The sequence below is a fragment of the Macaca thibetana genome, chromosome 6, assembly GCF_024542745.1.
Source record: "Macaca thibetana thibetana isolate TM-01 chromosome 6, ASM2454274v1, whole genome shotgun sequence".
Taxonomy (NCBI): Eukaryota; Metazoa; Chordata; class Mammalia; order Primates; family Cercopithecidae; genus Macaca; species Macaca thibetana.
Window position 1 is genome coordinate 136,094,591 of NC_065583.1, and position 22,569 is coordinate 136,117,159.

General features: G+C 41.8%; 1 protein-coding gene across 4 annotated transcripts in view; it reads right to left on the bottom strand.

The window, feature by feature from the left end:
• PRLR (prolactin receptor) overlaps window positions 1–22,569 on the bottom strand; it is a 170,477-nt gene that overhangs the window by 58,502 nt on the left and 89,406 nt on the right. For 3 of the 4 annotated variants that reach the window (XM_050793831.1, XM_050793833.1, XM_050793832.1), the window contains one exon: window positions 4,516–4,577. The exons of the other annotated variant lie outside the window; for it this stretch is intronic. The gene's annotated coding sequence lies outside the window, so the exon portion shown is untranslated. The remainder of the gene's footprint in view (window positions 1–4,515; window positions 4,578–22,569) is intronic. 4 annotated transcript variants of the gene reach the window in all.

The window sequence follows — 22,569 nt, forward strand, 5'->3', positions numbered from 1 at the left end:
CATCTATCCATCCATTCATCAACCTACCCACCCACCCATCTGTTAACCCTTCAACAAATATCAACTGAGCATCTGTGATGCAGGGGTAGGGTCCTAAGAATACAATGTTGTGCTGAAACAACCCTCCTATTACTTCCAGTCTCCTGAAGAGAGGAGCTAATAAAACACTTCAGTGTAAATGATGCAGGTGCTAAGAAGAAGCCCTGCAGGTACCATGAGAACCAATAGCAGGCAGATTTGACCTGACTTACGAGGCCAGGAGGGGTTGCCTGGGGAGGTTGCTTCAGGAGTGGAGGAGAAAGCCCCTCTTCTTTGTCTATCATAGCCCTGAATATAGCTGGGTCTGGCAGACACTGCTGGTTGCTTCTCCAACACCCACTTCTCCCTTCATTTTTGTCCACAGAATCCAGTTTTGTTAGGTATCAGGCATCTAGCCCCAGGAGATGAGGAGGTATCAGTCTAAGCTAACCATGGTGATCTCACTTGCCTTTTGCCTGTGATTGGTTTAGGAATGTTCTTCACAGCGAGGCCTAGCAGAAGTCTTTCAAGGGCTTGGTTGTCAGCTTGGAGTTGGATATGAACTGACTTTGTAGCATGATCCATAGGCAGGCATACACTTTGGAGTCGACACACTTAGGGACTTGGACAGGTACCAAGTAACCCCATCACTTGAGAGAGACAGAATAGGAGGTTGGTTTCTAGAGCTGGTCCTGTCATTCATCAGCCACATTAAATTTGGCATGTCTTTTCCTCTTTCTGAGCATGAGTATCTTTTAATGTAAAGTGTCGAGAGGGTCACATGTGCCCTGCTTTCCTCAGTCAACTGTTGTAAGGATGAAATAAATGATATTGTTGTGCAAGCGTGCCACATGGCTGCAAAGTGCTATCAAAGTGTGAACCACTGTCATTGGCAAGGCTTGATAAATGCTCCACTATCATCAGTTGGGGTTACAATTGCTCCTTGGAACCCTCCAGGCTCCTCAGATTTTTCTGAGTGGAGGCCTAATTTCAGATGGAGAAGATGCTTCTCTTCCTTGAAATGCCTTTTGACTTGGAAGCTCACTGCTCTAAGTGGGCTCAGGGAGACTGGCTGGCTCCTTGTGTCAACAGGGTGGAGATTTCCCTTTGTCTAGGAGCCCAGTGGCTCCTGTATGTGAGTGAAACTCTGAGTCCCTCTTGCCTCAGGATTCAGGATGGGGTCTTTTGCTTCATCAGAAGCCCACAGAACTCGGAGGCCATCCAATGGAGGAAATGGGCTACGAAGCCGACCCCAGTAGCTCCTTTCTTTCCATTTGTTAACATAAAGAGTTTGGGTGGCGCAGATGCATGTTTGCTCAGGGCTGGGCCTGAGCTTTGGCTCCCTTCCCTTTTGGAATTCGGTTCCTTCTACTCTTCTCTAGCCCACAGAGCTGGTGATGTTGGGCTGCATCTCTTTTCCAGAACTCTCTGCTGGAAGTACCAGCCTCAGTCTTGAGACATGCTGTTCAGCAGAACTTTCTATCATGATGGAAACATCCAATGGATTTCCTTTGTCCAGTGGTAGCCACAAGCCAAATGAGGCTGGCAAACATTTGGAATGTACTCAATGTGACTGAAGCATGGAATTTTTAATATTATTTAATTTCAATTAATTCATATTTAAATTGCTACAAGTAGCTAGTGGCTTGTGTATCAGACAGTACAGGTCTACAGCTCAATATCCCAATCATTTCAGTCTCTCCATTGCAATCAAAATTAATTTGTCCTATGTCCCAATCCCAAGGCTCTCTTCTTAGAGAAGCACCAGCAAGACAATCTCATAAATAAATTGCTATCCATAAATTAAGGCCTTTCTCTCTTAGGTACATGTGTAGGTTTTGAGTAATGCTACAATTTAGTCAAAGCAGAGGTTCAAATGATAGGAATTTGAGAAACTCTAACAAGTAAGTGGTGGGGGAAAAGATTATGAGTATAGAGCTTTAAAAGAACTTCAAAGCACGCCCTATGGGTGGACACATCCTCCCTAGCACCCTGGGCTGCTTCTAAGCTCCTCCTGACCTCTTGCAGTCTGGACAGAGTTAAGGGTAGAATTGTGTGGATGGGAGCCTGGGAAAGGGCTGGAGGTGGGAGGGTTGGAATGGGCAGAGCCTGAAGGATGCCAGGGCTCTTGCAAAAGAATCTGGCATGCCAGGCAGAGAGACAGTTTGTTCCACCCTGGGTGGGTATGGGGCATGATGGAGTGATTGTTAGGGAGTGATGATTACCATTGGGACAGGACTGGAAAGTTAACAATTAAGTTAAAGAGACCAGACATCATATTAAAGGCTGCAAAATGAACTGTGACACTTTGGGTCGGGTCTTGGACAGGAATTGCAATTTTACTCTTAATTTTTAATCCCCTCTTTCAAGGAGCTTCCCCCCCTCCGAATTCTCCTATGAATATTGCTTTCTGGATGTTCTTTTTACCCTGAAACTGAGCTGTGTTTCTGTTTCTCTTGACCATGTAACTGCTTTCAAGTTCCTGCCTGTGATTTCACAGATATCCACTGGAATCAGAAGCATCTTTGTAATCCAAACACCAGGTTGGGAAAGGGTGGAGGATAATGGTGGAGGTCAGGGGCAGATCAATCAGAGGAATAAAAGGTCCTCGAGGTGCACTTAAAGATGAGTAGGAAGTGTGTGTACAAACCCTAGGGCTTTGGAATTTCCTTTCAGGGCCTTGGTTTGCCAATTGGTACCACAGGTAAATCTGCTACCACCACTTTATCTACTCCATACTATTTGGTTAATTAAAAAAAAAAATTTCTGGTTAAGTCACTCTTTAGAATGGTGAGCCTTTTGCTGTAAAAAGTTGAAATTATATAAAGTGAAGCAGAGACTATGTCTCAAATCTTTTTTGCAATAATGTTGTCTATGAATACATGTCTAAGAATAATGAATACACACACAAATACAAAGTAGCGCCAAATTTTCCCGGAGCTTTGCAACACAGCTCAGACTATTGGGTGCTTTCTGACCTCTTCAAACTCTTAAAGGAAGAGTCCACTCAGTCTTCAGCATTGCCCTGTTCTATTTCATTTGCCTTTCCTTCTAGTAAATAGCATGAGGTATTTGACATCAGGGGGTAGAAGCCAAGACTGGAGAAAGCAACTCAGAGAAGTCTGAATGGCTCGATTCACCCCTTCCAATGTTACCAGAGGCTCCTGGGCAGGGCTATTATGCTATGGGGTGCTCTTGTACCCAGAGCATTTTGATGACTGATGACATTTCTTCTGCAAGTATTTGCTAGTTTTATTCTGAACACTGTAAATTTCAGTTGATTTCCATGAAAAACAAAAGCTCCCACTGGGCTGAGACAACTTAGAGCAGTGGTTCTTGGTAGGGACAATTTTGTCCCCACCTGGAGGACATTTGGCAAAGCCTGGAAACATTATTTTATTATTACTTCTGTCGGGGGGAGTTTTGTCCTTCTTGGAACTGTCTGGAGACATCACTGGTTGTTAGAGCGGGGGTGGGTGGCGTCCTTCTGGTATTTAGTGGGAGACACCAGGAAGGCTGCTGAGCATCATATGATGCACAGAGGAGCCCCACAACCCAGAACAATCTGACCCAGAACGTCCACAGTGTTGTTTGAGAAACCCTGGTCTAGAGGGCAAGTTCAGGCTCAGTTCTTGACACCAAAGCGGCATGATGGCTCTCAAGGGGCTATCATGTTTCAATGTGGGAAGACTAGTAAGTTCCCTTAGATGACCCCAAGAAGTCCCAGGAAAATTTTGCCTAGAATTTTCTTCCACCAATAACTTCATTGTTTTCCTATCTTCCTGGCTCCTTAACTTCCTCTGAATGAGAGAGTACAGCCTCAAAGTTGTACATGTCAAGCTTATCTCAGCAGGTCCAGATCCCATTTGACTGTAATATAGATAGAGGCAAGTCGGGGGGCTTCGTTTCTCCATCTGTAAAATGGAGTCATAATACTTCATGATCTATTTGCTAGGCAGTCCTGGAAGCCTAGGGTTTCCTTGCCACTGATAGATGAGGGAAGACCCAGAGGCTGTCAATATGAGTCCTGCCATGAGGGCTGGGAGGAAGGAGACACAGCAGTGACATTACAGGGCCCAGAAAGCGGTGGCAAGAATTTATGTAGAGTTGCTTAGGAAAATAAAAGCAAGCATAATATTTCTCTCTCTGATTCTAAAAGTAACACAGTCATTGTCGATAATCTCTCGATTACAGAACACTACAAGGACAAAATAAAACTCTCTCATGATTGCACCACTAGGAGATATCAGCTATGAAAAGCTTTGGTATTTTCTTTGAGGAAAAACGGGGCAAAGGATGAACATCAGGTTTTCTGAGCTGGACAGGCTGGGGAGATTGAAACAGCCTTTGAAGACAGCAGAATGTGCCAGTGTAGACATTGACTGGTTTGAGATGATATTCCGTGAACCAAGATAGTTGAGCCCCTGCCCTGGATGAAACGGACAGTGGGGCAGATGGGTGGTGTGACCGAGGGGCATGTGAACAAGTCCCCCTTACCTTCAGGATTCATGTGGAAAGCATCCTCAGTGTTCGCCTCCATGAATAGGAGAGTTCTTCAGCTGAAAGAGGAAATGGTTCATTTTAGCCGAAAGATGGGAGGACAGGAGATTCCATTTCTGGCTCACTCTGCAGTATGTAGCATGGCTGAACACTGGCTCCTCAGTGATAGGCATGAGACTGCTCTAATGTTCTAAAATTAGGTTTTTGGCAGCCTTATTTTGAAGTAATTTTAATCTTACAGAATAGTTATAAAATATTTTTTAAAAAATCATATACTCTTGACCCACATCGTCAGTTGTTAGTATTTTACCACATCTGATTTATTATCTTTCTTCTCTGTACATAAAAGTTACTTCCTAATTATTTGTGACTTAGTCACAGTCATGATGCATGTTTACCCCTAAATATTTCAGTGTGTTTTCCTAAGAACAAGGATAATTCTCCTACCTAAAGGTAGTACAATAATTAACATCAGAAAATTAACATCCATACAGTATTATTACCTAATCTATAGGCTTACTCAAATTTTGCCAGTTATCCTAGTTGGGATTAGATTTCATAAAATTTGGTCCTGGAGACCTTAATGAAATTTATTAACAAATTGTGACATAGTTATAGATGAATTGGAATTCTGGGTTTTGTATAAGAACTTTCAGACTCTGGGGACTGACTGGTCTGGGTCTGGGAGGCATGAAGGGACAGCTGTTAGATGTATGGATCTTAGAAAAAAAATGATTTCCGGACTTGATTGCAAAATAGACCTGCATAGGTCTATGTTTTTGTTGTTGTTGTTGTTGTTGACAGGCTGTTACTCTGTCTCCAGGCTGGAGTGCTGTGGCACAATCACAGCTTACTGCAACCTCAACCTCCCAGGGCTCAGGTGATTCTCCCACTTCACCCACCCCCTGCCCAAAGTAGCTGGGACTATAGGCACACGTCATTACACCTGGCCAATTTTTTGTATTTTTGGTAGAGATGGGGTTTTGCCATGTTGGCCGGGCTGGTCTCAAACTCCTGGCCTCAAGTGATCTGCCTGCCTCGGCCTCCCAAAGTGCTGGGATTACAGGTGTGAGCCACCACGCCCAGCCTACAGCTACTTTTCAAAATGGGCTTCGGTATATATGAACAGCAATTCTTAATTTAATGCCCAATTTTGTCTTGCCCATTCCAAGCAAAGGCAAATAATCTAACCAGAGTAACAGATCAAACAATGCTTTTTCTAAGTCTTCAAAATCCAGAATCTTCAGGATTATTCCTTGAGGAAGCCAGTGCTGAATATTCTCCATGCTGATTCAATGGACAGAGGAGGAGGTGACTGGCAGGATGCTGTGGTTGGTCACTAGCAGCCTCATGCCATTGACAACCTCTCTCTCTCTCTCTCTCACTCACACACATACACACACACACACACACAATTTTCTCAACATTGCTGCTGTTGGCATGATTAATCAAGAGCCTGGAAGTCTTTACAATCAAAGGCTACCATGTGGCAAGGGCCATCTGGGCATAAGACAGCCAGCCACGAGGCATTTGATAATAAGGGGCCTGTTGGATCCAGAGCCTGTGACACAGATGTCTGGAGCATGCTTCTTAGAAGCCACTCATTTTTCTCCATAGGATGCAGTGACACCAAATTTTCTGTTTAAAAAAAAATTAGATTCTAAGAATTATTTTAGAACTTAAAGTTCTGTCTTTGATTAGAGTTGTTCTGCTCTGTTCAGAGCAAATCCTGTTCCGTTCTGTCATCTCCCAAATAAGATCCAGACTGTTTTGACACTCTTGACAGAAACCCTGAGGGGTCAGCGAGGGAGTGGGGAACCAGGACAAGGGCTGTGCTGGCGGTGGGGCGTTTGGAACAGCAAACGGCAGCAGTGAGGGCTTCAGGGCAGGCGGGTATAAAGGGATGGCTTCTGCAGTTCAACAAACACTGATTGAATGACAGGCCCTGGGCCCACTTGGTCCATTCATCTATTATTCATTCAGCATTTATGAAATGCTTGGCTCACCACTTAGCCCTTGTCATCCTCTGCCCTGGCTCCCACATCTATTCTTTCCCTGCTCTGTGCCCGGTGAGTCTGACTCCTGTGCCCTCTAGCTTCAAGTAGAGTTCTACCCACAGTGGGTAGAGCACGGAGATGGGCATGTCAGGGTATCGATTTCCCTTCCGCTCTGCCTGCCTCAGAGAGTGGTGCTAGCCATGGTTGTGTTTCTTTTACCACAAGTCCAGTTAAGTAGTCATGACTCCAGCTATCACTGGGCCCTGGCAAAATTATTCCCTCTCCATTCTTCTTCATGCAGATGGGGGGTGACAAATTCCCTTGTTCTTCTAACCCTACCCCGGGCATGTAAAGAGTCTCTTTATATTCTCTTCAAAATCCTAGCTGTGCATGCCATCCTTTTTCTGTCTGACTCTAAGATGGCCCTTGAATATGTGCTAAATTGTGCCTGATTGCTCTGGACAAGCAAGAGAGATGTAAAATTTTGTATATACTTCCTAGTATGAGGATATACCATTATGGGGTGGGGAGACATAATTTAATAGAAGCTCCTAGGAGAAATAACTGACAGATTTCATCTTTTATATACTTGAGTATTGTGTGTCAGTCAAAGACCAACCTGATCTCTGGTCACATCATTTGAAGTATTGCATCCAGAACAGGGGAGGTGATAGTACTACTTAGTTTTGTGAATTCTACATTAGCTCCCACTTGGAGTACTATGCTTATTTCCCTGCTCCTCCTCACTTTAGGAAAAAGCATGTTACTTATCTTCAAGTTCTGTCACATAGAGCAGAAGTTGCAAGAGTTTTTCTTCAAAAGCCAAATAGTAAATATTTTCAGCTTTGTAGGCTAAATGTTCCGAGTACTCTGTTACTGTAGTACAAAAGCAGCCGCAGACAACATGTACATGAATAAGCTTGGCTGTGTTCCAATAAAACTTTATTTATATAAATAAATGGGCTGGATCTGGCCTGCAGGCATTACTTTGCTGAACTCTGATAGAAGAGTGCAAAATGAATTTATTCTAGAGGTGCCCAGAAGGCAGAAGTTTGAGCAATGTGTAAAAATCATGGGGTGGTAGATTTGCGCTAATTTTAAGATCATTCTAGTGGTGATCACTGTTCCCAAAGAGAATCATCTGTTTCATACGTCAGTGAGTTTCTTGTCTTTATAGGGGTTCAATGCAAAGCTGAGTGTTTTAGAAGAATTTTCTGCAGAGCATGGAGAGTAAATTGGATGATGTGGGAGGTAACACTGCCTCGCATTTCTGTATCTTCAGCATAGTACAATGCACACATAGTAAATCTCAGTTCTATGTTCCTAGAGGGAAGGGGCTGTGTCATATCCTTGCATCCCACTCACTCCTGAAAGTCTAGTATAGTGCTTTAAATATGGTGGGTGTGACTAATACATTTTTTTGTTCAACCTGACTCTTTAAATCCAATCTTGCTGACAAACTAATTACACTAATTTGTCTTTAGTACAATCATCACTACCAGTCATATTAAATAATTCAATTACCTCTGATAAGCTTCAACATTTGAGGACTTTCACTGAAAATAATAGACAACATTTACTAAGTTCTTAAAATATGCCAGCTATCATGCTAAGGACCTTACAGGCATTATCTTATTTAATGCTCCCCAAAATCTCTGAGGTAGGCACTATTATTACCCCTATTTTATTGATGAAGAAACTGAAATTCAGAGAAGACTCATAGCTAAGAAGTTGCATATCCAAAACTTGAACTGAGATCTCTTTGATGCCAAAGGCTGTGCTCCAACCACAATTCCATTCTGTTTCCCAGCCATTCATTTATGCTTTCATTCACTGAGTATTCAACAAATACCAATTGGTTGCCTGCTATTTGCCAAGTAGTATTTTAGGTGCTGATGATAGAGCTGTGGATGTAAACAGGTCAAGTCCATGCTCTGAAGAAACTTACATTCTGGGTGGAATAAAGTGGGGGTTGATACACAATTAACAAATGAGAAAATAACAAATTAACAATTTGTTAATTATAAAATAACAATTAACAAATGAGAAAATAATACATGGTAATTCATCACAAGACATGAGGAGATTAAAAAGACAATAAATATTTCTTGTCCACACTAGAATCACAGGCATAATCCTAATTGATGAATTTAGCAAAGAAATGGTACTTCGTCACAAGACATGAGGATTAAAAAGATAATAAATATTTCTTGTCCACACCAAAACCACAGGTATAATCCTAATTGATGAATTTACTGAAGTTCCTTCTTGTTTTTTTTTCCTTCAACTTTTAAGTCCTGGGGAAAATGCTTAGGATGTGCAGGTTTGTTACACAGGTAAACATGTGCCATAGTGGTTTGCTGCACAGATCAACCCATCACCCAGGCATTAAGCCCAACATCCATTAGCTATTCTTCCCGATACTCTCCCTCCCCACACCCTGATAGGCCATAGTGTGTGTTGTTCCCCCCACCTGCTGTGTTCTCATCATTCAGCTCCCTCTTATAAGTGAGAACATGTGGTGTTTGGTTTTCTGTTCCTGAGCTCTTTCTTGTTTACTGACATTAGCCCAAGGTTAGTCTTTTGTCCTGACAAATTGTCAGATCAATTGACATTAGCTCAACGTTAGTCTTTAGTCCTGACAAATTGTCAGATAAACTCAGATTCAGAAAGAAATCGTCAGGATTTCTGGCAATTGATAGGGATTACATATGGCAATTTATAGACATGCATGTGGAACTCTTGAATGAAAAGGAAGTTTAGTCAATAAAGCACTTGGGAATCACTCTTCTTGGGCAGACTGAACTTGAGCAGAAGCAAGCATATCCACTTGAGTCAAAGGCATGGGCCTTGTTTAGGAACAGGTACCAGGGTGGCTGAGAGTGGAGGAACCAAAGGGGAATTACAAAATCTTGATCGAGATTGAGATGGAGACAGAGGGAGCAAGATAACTGGGGTAAAGTCAAGTCAACTGTCAGGTCCAATAGGCAAGTGCTGACTGGGAATGGGAGACAGTGCCCAAAGGTCATGGGTGGAGTAAACACAAGCCCAGATGAGGAAGCGAAAGAATTCAATATTTTGTTTGTGTCTTAATGGGTGCCAACTACAAGGGGTGGGTGTGGGTGGCCTAGTTACAGGTGAAGGATAGGAATTGACAAATAGTAGTAATCCTTTTGCAATTCCAGAATTCCTTTCATTAGTGGATTGTAAAGTGATTTTCAGATTAGAGAGTCCCAACAGCATCAGCATAATCTTACTTTTAAAAATGGCTAAAAACCAGAAAGACAGCAATTAGTTAATATTTATTGGCTGCCAGATATTGTTTCTAAGCACTTTAATGCCTTATTTCATTTAATCTTCATAAGTACACTTTGAGAACCAAGCTTATTAATAGGGAGCTAATTAAAGAATGACTAAAAACATAAGTGACATTTGGAAGGAACTTGTATAATGTCATCAATGAAAATGAGTCCTAGTCATTCATATATTGATTTGTTCACTCACATATTTATTCAGCCTGTAATAATTGGGCACCTAATACATGTTGGGTGCTATTCTAGGGCCTTTGTCTGGATAATGTTATTGATTTCATTGTTTAACAGAGAGACAGTGGAGGGAGCAAGGGATTTTGAATCAGAAAATCTAGGTTCTGTTTCTAATTCTAACTGGTGCTGTGGTCCTTGGAAAAGTCAGGCTGCTTCTCTGTTTAATGTGTGCTGATGTAAAACAAGGAGCTAAGATGCTTGAGGTCTTTTAGAATTTACTGTTAAAGTATTCAGTAGCTTTATAGTACATTAATGGTTATAATAAATACTCACTTATAGTCTGTCATTTTACCCTCCCACCCCCATCAGGGAAATCATAGTATTTATGAGGCTTTAGAGATGGAAACTTGTCAGGGATTGGACCAAGTTCCTCTGCTCTTTTCACTGAATTTCTCTGCCTTCCATGTAGGATTTTGTGTTTAATTTCTAAAAGAATTATAAGAGAGCTGGGTGCAGATGTCAGAGGAAAAGGGAGAGATACAGATGATATAGAAGACAAGGAGAAGTTAAGACTGGGAAGGACAATGTACTAGCTCTCAGGAGCTTTGTGCCTTGTCTCTGAAATCATTCAGGGCTGCTACAATCATCAAAAAAAAAAAAATGTATCCAAAGGCATAAGAAGAGAGACCTTCCAACTGGTGGAAATTACATTAAGGCAGATTTGGGTTCAGTAAAATGGTAGAAGAGTTCCTCACTGGACATTCCGATTGCCCATGACTGGGCAGAGCTAAAACAAATGGGTCATGTTACAAGGCAAATAACTTTTTAATTTTAAAGCCCACCAGTCAATAGATTACTATGGCCAAGGACGAAATGGGCCACTCTGGTAGGAAGTGAGCTCCTCTTCATGGTGCATGCTTATGCCGAGACAACGTAAAATCCTAGAGGGGTTAGCAACTTGGATCTGGGCTACAAGACCGGGAAAGGGACTTTCAACTTCGAAATGCTATGACTGTAGGAGGCAGGAGGCTTACAATTTTATCTGTAGTCTATAACCCCTAGTTCAGAGTTTAGATATTCTTAGGGTAAACTACTGGGGAATATTGAAGTCCCTTTTGCAGGCACTGACATCCAGGCCAAATTCGTTAATTAATTTATTTTATACAAGAAGTTTCTTGTATAAATTTTTGACAGAATACTCACCCTAACCCCTGTTTTTGCCATTTCTGACCTCTCATTCTTGACAAATAACCATGATAGGGACTTCTCCGCGAGCCAGAATTGAAATCAGAGTTGGACCAACACATTGAAATTCTAGGCCTACCAGTCAATAGATAAACAAGGTTACCTTTGAATTTGTCCAGCGCCCTTATTTTCCAAAATGTTTTTCATCTACTAGCTTTATTAGAAGTGTATCAGTCAATTGGTGTTGTCTGAGGATAATAACTTTGACAAGAGAAGGTGTATGGAAGTGCTTTGTAACAGTGAAACAGTCTGAAAAGTTAGAATTTTTATTATTGTTATAACCTGCCAAGGCCACAGTACTGGTTATTACCAGATCCATATCTAGAGCGGGTTACTTAGAATCCTTTTGGAGGTAAATAAATAGCACTACTGATAATTTAAAAAGAAGCAAAGTCCAAGTCTCCTTGATTGACCAGCAGACAATAGTAAAGTTTAGAGCTGGATTTTACAAGCATGAGAGGACCAAATCAGGATCACTTAAACACGGGCGGTTGTTCCAGTCCAGTGAGTAACTGTGGCATGAATGTGAGTCTGTAGAAATCTAGCCTTGCGACCTTGAGTAAGGCATGTTAAGTTCCTTGAGTCTTACTTCTTCACTTGTGAAGTGGAAATACCTATCGCTACATTTAGGTACCTTTTTGGATCATTGTGAATGCACACAGTATCTAGGAAATAGCAAGTCATGAATACATGCTAAAGATTATTAACAGCTAATATTGATTGCACATCTGGTATGTGCCAGGAATTATGGGAATCCTCAAAGCATTTCTAGGAAATAATTGGGACAATGACGGGTTGGACATGGGGATGAAGTGGCCACCAGCAGTGGACCTGAACGAAATGACTTTCTGCTTAGTTTAGTTCAGAGGCCACGAGTGTAAATCCATCTTTCCCTGATGGTGAGGGGCATTTACAAGCTAAGGCTACACTAATAATTTAAAGTGGACTGGGAAATAGTGATTAAAAAATACCTCCAAGTGATGAAAAGACACTGTTTAGACTTCTAAAGGAAATGGTTTTAAAAATAATCCCCAATTGATTGCAACATTAAGAACATTCTTAAAACGTTACCTTTGTCCTGATCTCTTAATCCCCATAAGGGGTGTTCTGTAAAGGTTCTTTAAGCATTTGAAGCCACTAATACCATGAGTGGAAAAAGAACACACTCTTTTAATTAAAGTGGAAAATTGCTATGTTCATGTTAATTTCAACTGAGAACACCTAAAAGTATAAGAGAATACATATTTCCTGGTCTTAGTATCCAGGGCTTAGGATTATTAAAGATCAGTAGCATCAGTAGCCAAAATTGTTCCTATTTTACACTTCATAATCAGGAAGACTGTTGAGAGGGGAAAGTTAGCAGGAGATGGATTTTAGTTTTCCAATTACGTCAGCCTAGTTGGAGAACATCTAAATGCCATTTTTCCTTGACCTTTGAACTGTCTTCTCCCTCGCTCTTGGGCAACACAGCAAATGACCCTCACAAAGCAGCAAATTAGTAGCAAGTGTCAAGGCTGACACTTCTGCTTTTCAATCTAGTTGTTTGTTTCGCTATCCAAAGCTGCCTTCTTCAGGAGTAGCTGCACTTGGCAGAATGAAAAACTGTGCTTCCGTTTACTCATTTTTCCCAAGGCTAATTTAAAAGTGCTGTGGGTAGGTAAGTGATGTTGATAATGGGAACATCTTAAGCTATTAAGTTGAGAACTGAAATATCAGCATGGGCACAATAGCCTCATTCTCTAGCTGATGGAAATGAGCCCATATACTGTTTTTTAGCCTGAGAGGGCCATGTGTCGTTCCTTTTGGTCTCCATAAGCCAGGGGATCTGGCTCGCCAGAGCTGGGAAGATTATAGCATTGGAGCAAATAATGTGCTTTAGTCTGAGATTCTTTAAGGCCCAAATTTGCTCCAATTGCTTCATCCCGGGTTCTCACTTGTTTCCCCCTCATCGGTTTTGGTGACATTATTTTCCAAAGTAGCCCAATTGCATCAATCATTTATTCTAATGTAAAAAAATTGGAGGATTTTTTCCTTTGTGTTACTGTGTGCGAACATTGGTCCACCTGATTCATTACACATAGGCAGCATGGTTCACTGGATGTGTATAGGATTCTGAATCAGACCAAAAAGGATATAAACATGACTTGTGCCACTATCTAGCCTTGTGACCTTGAGCAAGGCATGTAAGCTCCTTGAGTCTTGTTTCTTCACCTGTAAAGTGGAAATACCTATCGCTACCTTTAGGTACCTTTTTGGATCATTGTGAATGTGCACAGTATCTAGGAAATAGCAAGTCATGAATACATGCTAACGATTATTAACAGCTAACATTGATTGCACATCTGGTATGTGCCAGGAATTATGGGAATCCTCAAAGCATTTCTAGGAAATAAGAACCATTATTATCTTCACTTGCCGATGAGAAAGAGATGGACTAAATACTGGCTTAATGTCCCAAAGGTAGGAGATGGCCATGCCAGGATTGTAGAGCCTGCAGCTGGCCTCTACTCCACATGTAAGAAGAATGGCTGTGCAGGGTTTTGCCACCTGGAGTAAGAACTGCCTGAATATGTATCCCAGGGAGGATTCTAAGACCTGCAGAACTCCTTGCTCCCAATCCCTCCTCTTTTCCATGCCTTCTCATTCATACTTAAGCCAGAAGCTGGGAGGGGCAAATCTGATGCAAACAGGCAGGATCACACAGCCAGTAGACCCCTTGCAGTCCTGCTATAACTTGGCTTCACACTCAGCTGTGAACTTGTCAGCTGAACACACAACTGCAAGTGCAGTGCTCCATGTGCATGCCATTAAGAAAACTCCAGTCATTCTAATGTTATTTTATTAGAAGGAAGGAATGGAGTCTTAAATACAGATCCACTCTATTAAGATAGTTGAAAAACATAGATGTAAGTATCATGACATTATTGTGCTATCACCATTACATCATCCTGCATACCCCCACTCTCCACAAACTTAAATAGAAGTCATTTTTGTTATCAATACTAAATACCCTTTAATCTAAGATATTCAGATCAGAAACTGTTGTGGTAACTTATGTACAGCTAATAAGGTGTACAATGCAGATTAAAGAGATCATGACACTTTGCTCTTTCATTAAAATACTAGTGTGTTGTCCATCAACTGATGAATGGATATACAAATGTGGTATAACCCTACAGTGGAATTTTACTCAGCCATGGAAAAAAAAGAAGCACTGATACATGCTACAACACAAATAAACTTCAGAGAACAATATCGTAAGTGAAAGAAGCCAGGCACAGAAGACCCCGGATAGCATGATTCCATTTATGTGAAATGTCTAGAAAGCTAATCTATGGAAACGGAAGGTGGATGAGTGGTTGCCAGGGGCTGGGGGCCGGGGAGAAAAAGGAGTGGAGAGTGACTGCTATCATGTAGTTCTTGGGGTGATGAAATGTTCTAAAATTAGATTATGGTGATGGTTGCACAATTGTAAATACAGATGGTCTCCAACTTACTATAGTTCCATGATTTCTTGACTTTACGAGGGTGCAAAAGAGATAGGCATTCAACCTGCTCCTTGATGGGATTAGGTCCAGATAAACTATAAGTTGAAATTATCATAAGTTGAAAACATCCTTTTGACTTAAACAATAGTTTTAACTTTCAACTTGCAATGAGTTTTTGGGCTCTAACCCCACTGTAAGTTGAGGAGCATCTGTATACTAAAATCCATTGAATTGTACACAGTTGTCCCTCAGTATTCACTGGGAATTGGTTCCATGTACAAATTGGTTATGTGCAAATACTACAGCATCTTCTATCAAGGACTTGCGCATCTGTGGATCTAATGAATACCAGAATACCAGATCCACAGACGCACAAGTCTTTGATATAAGACGTTGTAGTATTTGCACAGAACCTATTCACATCCTCCCATATACTTTAAATCATCTCTAGGTTACTTATAATACTGAATACAATGCGAATAGTATGTAAACAGCACGTGAATATTTGTTACACTATATTGTTTTACTTTTTGTATTATTTTTTATTGTATTATCATTTTTTTTTTCCAGAATATGTTTTATCCCTGATTGGTTGAATTCATGGATGTAAAACTTGCGAATACAAAGGGCTGGCTATACTTTAAACAAGTGAACTTTATGGAACATAAAGTATATCACAATAAAGCTGCTTAAAAAATACCAGTCTGTTATTTCCTCTAATTATGTGCAAAAATGATAATATTCTTTCATGTTCAGCAGCTCTTTTTGAATAAATAGCAATGAACAAGAAGGCATTTCATTCACTTCCTCTGAGACTTGATAATTAATCTTGTCCTCACCTCCTCACTTATTAACCTGCCCATCAAGTATTTGACTACCGGGAAGGCAGAGTTGCAGAGATAATTAGCTCTCTGCTTATCAAGCACAACTCTCAGGCCAGACCTGCAAATCTGCCTCCATCTCTGCCTCCTTCCCTGTATTCCCTCTTTTTCCTTTCAACCCTTACTGCTAAGCACCCAGTCAGCTTTCAAAATCAGAGCTGAACTGACTCAGAGCAGGGACTTCTGTCTCTGTGGGTCTTCACTGCAAAGGGAACCAGAGCCATTTGTTAATGACTAAAAAGCAGAAACTGATGGAGACAAAAAGAGATGGTGTTGAATTCTCTCCTTTCTGGATGCTGGTGATGGTTATGTAGGCAGCTTTCATTTCAGTAAGTGTGCACTACAGTAGGAGTGAGATGGGAACCAGGATGCCAATTGAGAGAGCTAAAAAAAATTGTGATGGGCATTAGGCATCAAGAGAAAAAAGTTCTTTTAGTGTTTTCGACTTGCTCAATTTACTGGACAAGCAACTAAGGTGATGGGCAAATTGTATCCTTTGGATTGAAATCTCAGTCCAGTTTCTAAATATTGAGGGAGTCTTGTTCTCTGCTTAGATTTCCTGCATCCATAAGGTATTGGCCAGCGGATGAGCCACAGTGGAACTGTACAACTCAGACAGAACCCTCACTCCACATTCCTCTGGCCTAGCAAAGGTGGGAGGATTTACACAAAGGTCAAGGCATCAACTACAGCAAATGTGGGGTTGAAACTTAACTGGTCTCCAGACAGTAGGTGGACCTCAAGTCTGAAAAGATTCCAGAAACTTTGCCAAATCCACCCCCTCTATCATTCAGAAACATCACCACTATAATGATAGGTTTTAAGCATTGTAATCTACTTTTTTTTTTTTTTAACTCATTGGATACCTATTTCTCCTTTCTCCCATTTTCTTCTTCCCTTTACTGTCCATCCTCTGCCAGTGACAGAGTAACTTTACTCCTTCCCACTTTCCCTAAAAGTACCAAGCAGCAGGGTGGGAGTGGGCACAAGGCATGGATTCTGTAAACATGCTTTCTCTGCTACTCCCTTGAAGGACCTAGTCCTGAAGCAGAGAAAGAGAAGTGAGCTTATGGTACAAGGAAATCTGTCCAGAATCCAAGAAGCCAGGTGACTTACACTGGGCATATTGCAAGCCTGTCAAATTTTGAATGCTTGCTTCCGAATGCAGAGGGTGAAGTCACAGAGCTTGCCAGATTTACCAAGGGTGCCTGCTAGGGTTTGCTCCTGGCACTGAATATCCTCAACTACCAGTCTGTGCAGCTGTCATGAGCACCAACCTGTTTGCTGATTACCCCTTGGCAAGTTGACTCTTCAGACAGATTAATATTTGCCCTGGGATATACAAGGCTCTTATGATCCCTCCCCATTGCAAAGAAAACAATAATTGAATAACTTCCTTTTGATGGTGGTTGGATTTGCTTGGTGTGGCTTAATTTGGTTTACAGCTCGTTTGCGGCAGAATCAAAATGGCTCAAGTCAAGGCAGCTGTGGTTTCAGTAAAGCAGGAGGAATAAGGAGTTAGGAGGGGTGGGGCAACCATATCAAGGGCAAGCTACAGGGTTGAGTCATGAGTCCTTTTCACTTAAAGCTGTAGTCTATTGTACCATCCCTGCGTTGCCAGCATCTGCTCACCTGGCTTCTATGGAACACGGCACACAGGATGGGACACGTGATTCTGAAAGGGCAAGCAATGGCCACAGAACTTGAGGTGTTATCTCAATCCTTCTTGTCAAAAATCACTTTTCAGACAGGAAGTAAATTTTTAGCTCTAAATTACGTAAAGTCAAGAATCTAACCACAACAGAGGACAAAAATGGAAACCTTCTCGTAATGTTATTTGTTTGGATGGTGTCATGGGTTGAATTGCATCCTCCCAAAAGAGATGCTAAAGTCCTCCAGTACCTTAGAATGTGACTTCATTTGGAAATAGGTTCCTTGCAAATCTTGCAAATGTAATTGGTTAAGATGAAGTCATAATGGAGTGGGATGGGCCCTTAATCCAACAGGACTGGTGTTTTTGTCAGACAGAGAAGAGACACATAGGGAGGACACTTTGGAAAACAGCGGCAGAGATCAGAGTGATGCAGCTACAAGCCAAGGAGTGCTGCCGCCGCTAGGGTGAGGCAAGGGAGGACTCCACCCACCGTCTCAGAGGGAGCATGACCCTGCGGAAACCTTGATTCCACACTTGTTGCCTCCACAAGTGTCAGAAAATAAATTTTTGTGGTTTTAAACCATCTGGTTGTGGTGCTTTGTTATGTCAGCCCTAATAAACTAATACAGATGATTTATATGTGAGCCGTCTGGGTTTGCCTATAAATACCTTCTCTGCAACTTCTTATATGAACCAATTTAAAATTTAATAGAATTTTTAGTTAGTGAAAAAAGTTGGATGGTATGGAAATTGGTTGGCCTAATGTGGACACAGCACATGTTTTATTCTAGTGTAGCGTGATGTGCTGAATCCCTGTCAACTCCAGAGGGGATGGCACCAGCTTCAAGAGGCTGAAGAAGAGATCCAGAGCCAGAAAATGAGACACTGGGGTTTTACTGGGGGTTTACATACAGGGGAGAGAGTCTCGTGGTGGCGGGCTGGACAGGAGAACTGCTGGTCCAGTGGCAGTGGGCTGGTAAGAACAACCACAACCTCTGGCAAAAGGCAAGCAGTTTATAAAACATTTTCACTTAACATCCTCCCCATAGCAACCTCAGCCTGGAAACCTTCATTTAACCCCAAACAAAGGATGCTGATCCCCTGTATGGCCCACATTCCCCAGGACGGGCTGGGGCTCAGATGTTCCTCACAGATAAGGAATTAATCTCTGGGATGGCCACTTCCAATTCCTTAGCTCAGAACTCTGAACGTGTATTTGGGTGCATCAGCCACACAGGGTCATTCTCACGGTAGGCGCAAGTCAAGTTATCATTATTAGGAGCACCTACCATACAAGCATCCCTGCCCCCTCCAGTGAGAAAGTTGCTCATGTCCTGTGAAAAGCCAGTGATAATGTTCTGAGTTCACTGCTATGATGTCTTGTTATTCTTTCTTTAAAGAAGAGCTGAGACCACCAGAAAGAGTTTTAAGAATGAATAAGGAGATACAGGACAGACACAGAGACCCTGGAGGACAAATGATGCCAAAAGAATACTTATACCTTTGGCATTTCCCCAGAAGGAGGGGAAAGAAGAGTAGAGGGAGGTAGTGATAGTATCTCACCCTTCAATCCTCACTCTGGCTTCGATGTTATCATTAGCATGTATCCCCAGAAAAGTCACTTCTCTCTCTCAGGGCTACTATTTTATTGAGGGGAAATTGATTTCCACTTACCAACCTATGATAAAACATGGAGGAGAAAAAGATAAATAAATTAAACCTTCATGTTCCAGGTCTTCAGGAAAAGCATTTTGTGGTCTCTAAAGTTTCTAGTATCTTGGTTTTGTGTTCAGAACACTCAAGACCATCAACATCTGCATACTCTAGGCCCCGACTCCTCTTTCTAGAACACAGATACTATATTCAGAAACCTTTCCAGCCCAAAGGGAATCTTGTGAAATCGGGATATATACTGTTTGGTAAAAAAAAAAAAAAATCCCAGATATCATGTTATGTTACTCCTACCTATTTCACTATGTATCTCTGGCAATTATGACCATATTCTTATATAACCAGTGTTCTTTTCATATCCAGCGGAATTACTAATTCCTTGGTATCAACTAATATGGATACAGTTATATTTTTTGCAATTCAAAATAGGAAACACATTAGTCCTATTCAAAATAGGAAACACATTGGTGAATTACTCTAAATTGTTGAAGTTGAAGGGACCTCAGGGAAACAATTTCTGTTAGTACCTAAATTTCTCAAGGCAGAAGGCAGAAGGCTACATGCCCTATTGTTAAATGGCATAGGACATTAGTATGTAATGAGGGACTTTGGGGGTTATCCAGCTGAACTTCTCATTTGATAGATGAGGATGCTGACACCCTGTGATGGTTAATTTTGTGTCAACTTGACTGGGCTACGGGGTGCCCAGATAGCTGGTAAAACATTATTTCTGGTGTGTCTCTGAGGGTGCTTCTGGGAGAAACACCCAGTATACTTGGTATTGAATTCATAGACTGAGTAAAGAATGTCCACCCTCACCAGTGTGGGTGGGCTTTATCTAATCTACTGTGGGCCTGAACAGAACAAAAACATGGAAGGGGTGCAAATTCTCCTTCCTTGAGCTGGGACATCCCTCTATTCCTGCCCTTGGACATCAGACGCCTTGTTCTCAGGGCTTTAGACTCTCAGACTTATACCAGGCCTCTCTCTGGTCCTCAGGCTTTGGTCGTGGAGTGGGAGTTACACCATCAGCTCTCCTGGTTCTCAGGCCTTCAGAATAAGACTGAAGTACACCACTGGCTTTCCTGGGGCTCCAGCTTGCAGACGGCACATAATAGAGGACTTCTTGCCTCCATAATCGTGTCAGCCAATTTTCATATAAATCTCCTTTCATGTATGTCCATATATATCCTATTGGTTCTGCTTCTCTGGGGAATGTTGACTAACATAGGCCCTGAAAAGCCATGTAACGTGTGGTGAGTCAGAGACCAAAGCAAAATTGTAACCCACCCATTTCTGACTCCCATTCCACAGCAGACTGATTCTTTAGGAATGGAGATGCCATAGGCTTTCTTAGCAGCCAAATTTATTATTTAATTCCAAAATTATTGTCTCTGGCTCACTATACTCCCAATTAACTACACTTTAAGTTCACTTCCTCCATGTAAATAGAGACCAAGTAGCTTGAATATTCTTCCTTCTAACCTGTCATAGTTTTGAAAACCATCATTAAGTTGTGTTTCAGGCTTTTCCCATCAGATTAAGCCGCTTTCAATCTGATCCCTTCCTCACAGCATGTTTTCTCTCCTCGAAGGCTGTAAACAAACAAATGAAGAACCTATGGGCTACCAAAGGTACATCTGTTGGGAGCAAAAAAATGTCATGCTCTCATTTTTACCAAGTGGTCATGAGGATATGCTGGCAAAACAGACCACACTCAGAAACAGGCTCTACTGAGCTACTATAGCCTGGTCTTTTCAACCATGTTTATTAAAAAATGAACAACAAATGGAAAACCAAACACTGTATGCCCTCACTCATAAGTGGGGGCTAAACTATGAGGATGCAAAGGCATAAGAATGATACAATGGACTCTGGGGACTTGGGGAAAGGTTCGGAAGGGGATGAGGGATAAAAGACTACAAGTTGGGTTTAGTGTATAGTGCTCAGGTGATGAGTGCACCAAAAATCTCACAAATCACTACTAAAGAACTTACTCATGTAACCAAACACCACCTGTTCCCCCAAAACCTACAAAAACAAAAAAAAATAAAAAAAATAAAAAACAACAAAACCCTTCACATATAAAGAGGAAAAGAAATCAGGAAGCTGAGATTGGGACTTGGGTAAGCTCTTGAAAGATTTACTGAGCGACTGAGATGTTGCTTGAGTGACTTGACGGCTCCTCTCTCCTCGGATTATCATATCAAGGTCTGGCGCTCTGAAGACCATATTGCTTTCTGTTCATTCTGGTGAATAAGGGCGGGGAGCGGGGCTGGGTGGGTGGTGGGCAGTAAATAAGTCCGAATATCTCCAGGGTCCAAAGTTGTGTCTGGATAAATTAAAACACCAAGTTACAAAGTTGAAGATTAAGCTAACAACCACTCATCAGTGGATAAAAACATTGCTTGACTACAGGATGCCGAAATGCTCGTCTGCTATTTTGACCGAAGTAAGCAACTACCCGGCTGGTTGCCTTCTGGCATGAAATTAGAGCACAACCTTGATGAACTGGGATTTAATTTAGTTAACTGAAAAATAAAAGGTGTTTTTTGTTACATTCTACTGGAGGAAAAGTAAAGTGGCAAGAAAGCAAGCAAGGATCAGGGCTTTATTAAAATCACCTCCGAGACAATGGGTCGCCAGTGATGCACATTGGAATCATCTGACAAACTTTAAAACCTACGGCTGCCTGGCTCCCATCCCTAGACGTTCTGATTTAATGGCATGGGGTGCTGCCTGAGGGTTAAAATTCTAATGTGGAACAAAGTTTGAGAACCACTGCTCTAGATATTTCCTGGTGCTGGTGTAATGCAGCCCGGCCATCTAAACCATCTATAACATTGGACTGAGGAACTTTTTTTTTTCTTTTTAAATCTACCGATTGCAAGTAGAACAATCCATTCAAGGCTCCATAAATAAAAATATAATTTAATGTCATTTAGAGATTTGTGTGTGTGTGTGTTTTTTTTCTTAGAGAGTTCTATCCTGTTGCTTTTGAAATGAAGACTTAGGAAACAAATACTTCTTTACCATTCAGTCCGAAAAAGAAAATAATTCTGTCCTAGGGAAATCAGCTAAGGAAAAGGCATGAAGAAGGGAAAGAGAGACAGAGAAGGAATGCAGAGAGAACCAGGGCATAAGACACAAACCAGATCTCTCAGACCTGCCTCCTCTCCCGCTCCTCGACTTCCCCAGCACACGTACGTCCCACCGTCTTGTCCCCGCAGCCTCTCCACCCAGCATGTATGTGTTGGCTTCCGGTGAGAGAGGAGGGGAGAAAAGGCCGCCAGAGGCAGACACAGCTGCCTCACCTTTGCTGAGCCATTGGTTTTATTGATCTGTTCTTGTGTCTGCACTTCAGCCTGTTCTGTCCTGATTATGTCCACTGTTTGAGCCCTGACCCTTCTTTCTCCTCCCTCAGTTATTTTTTCTCATGGTTCTGCAAAACCTCTTCTTAGGCTTCTGAGGGTCTGCGTGTGCTTGCCGCACCCTGGAGTTTCAGACTGACTCCAGTATCTTCCTGTCTTTCCAGGTTGTGTTGTGGCTTCTCTCGCCAGAACCTAACCCCGGGGTTTTCTGACCGTCTTTGTTAGACACGGCAATCATGATGCCTGCCTCAGCCAGTGC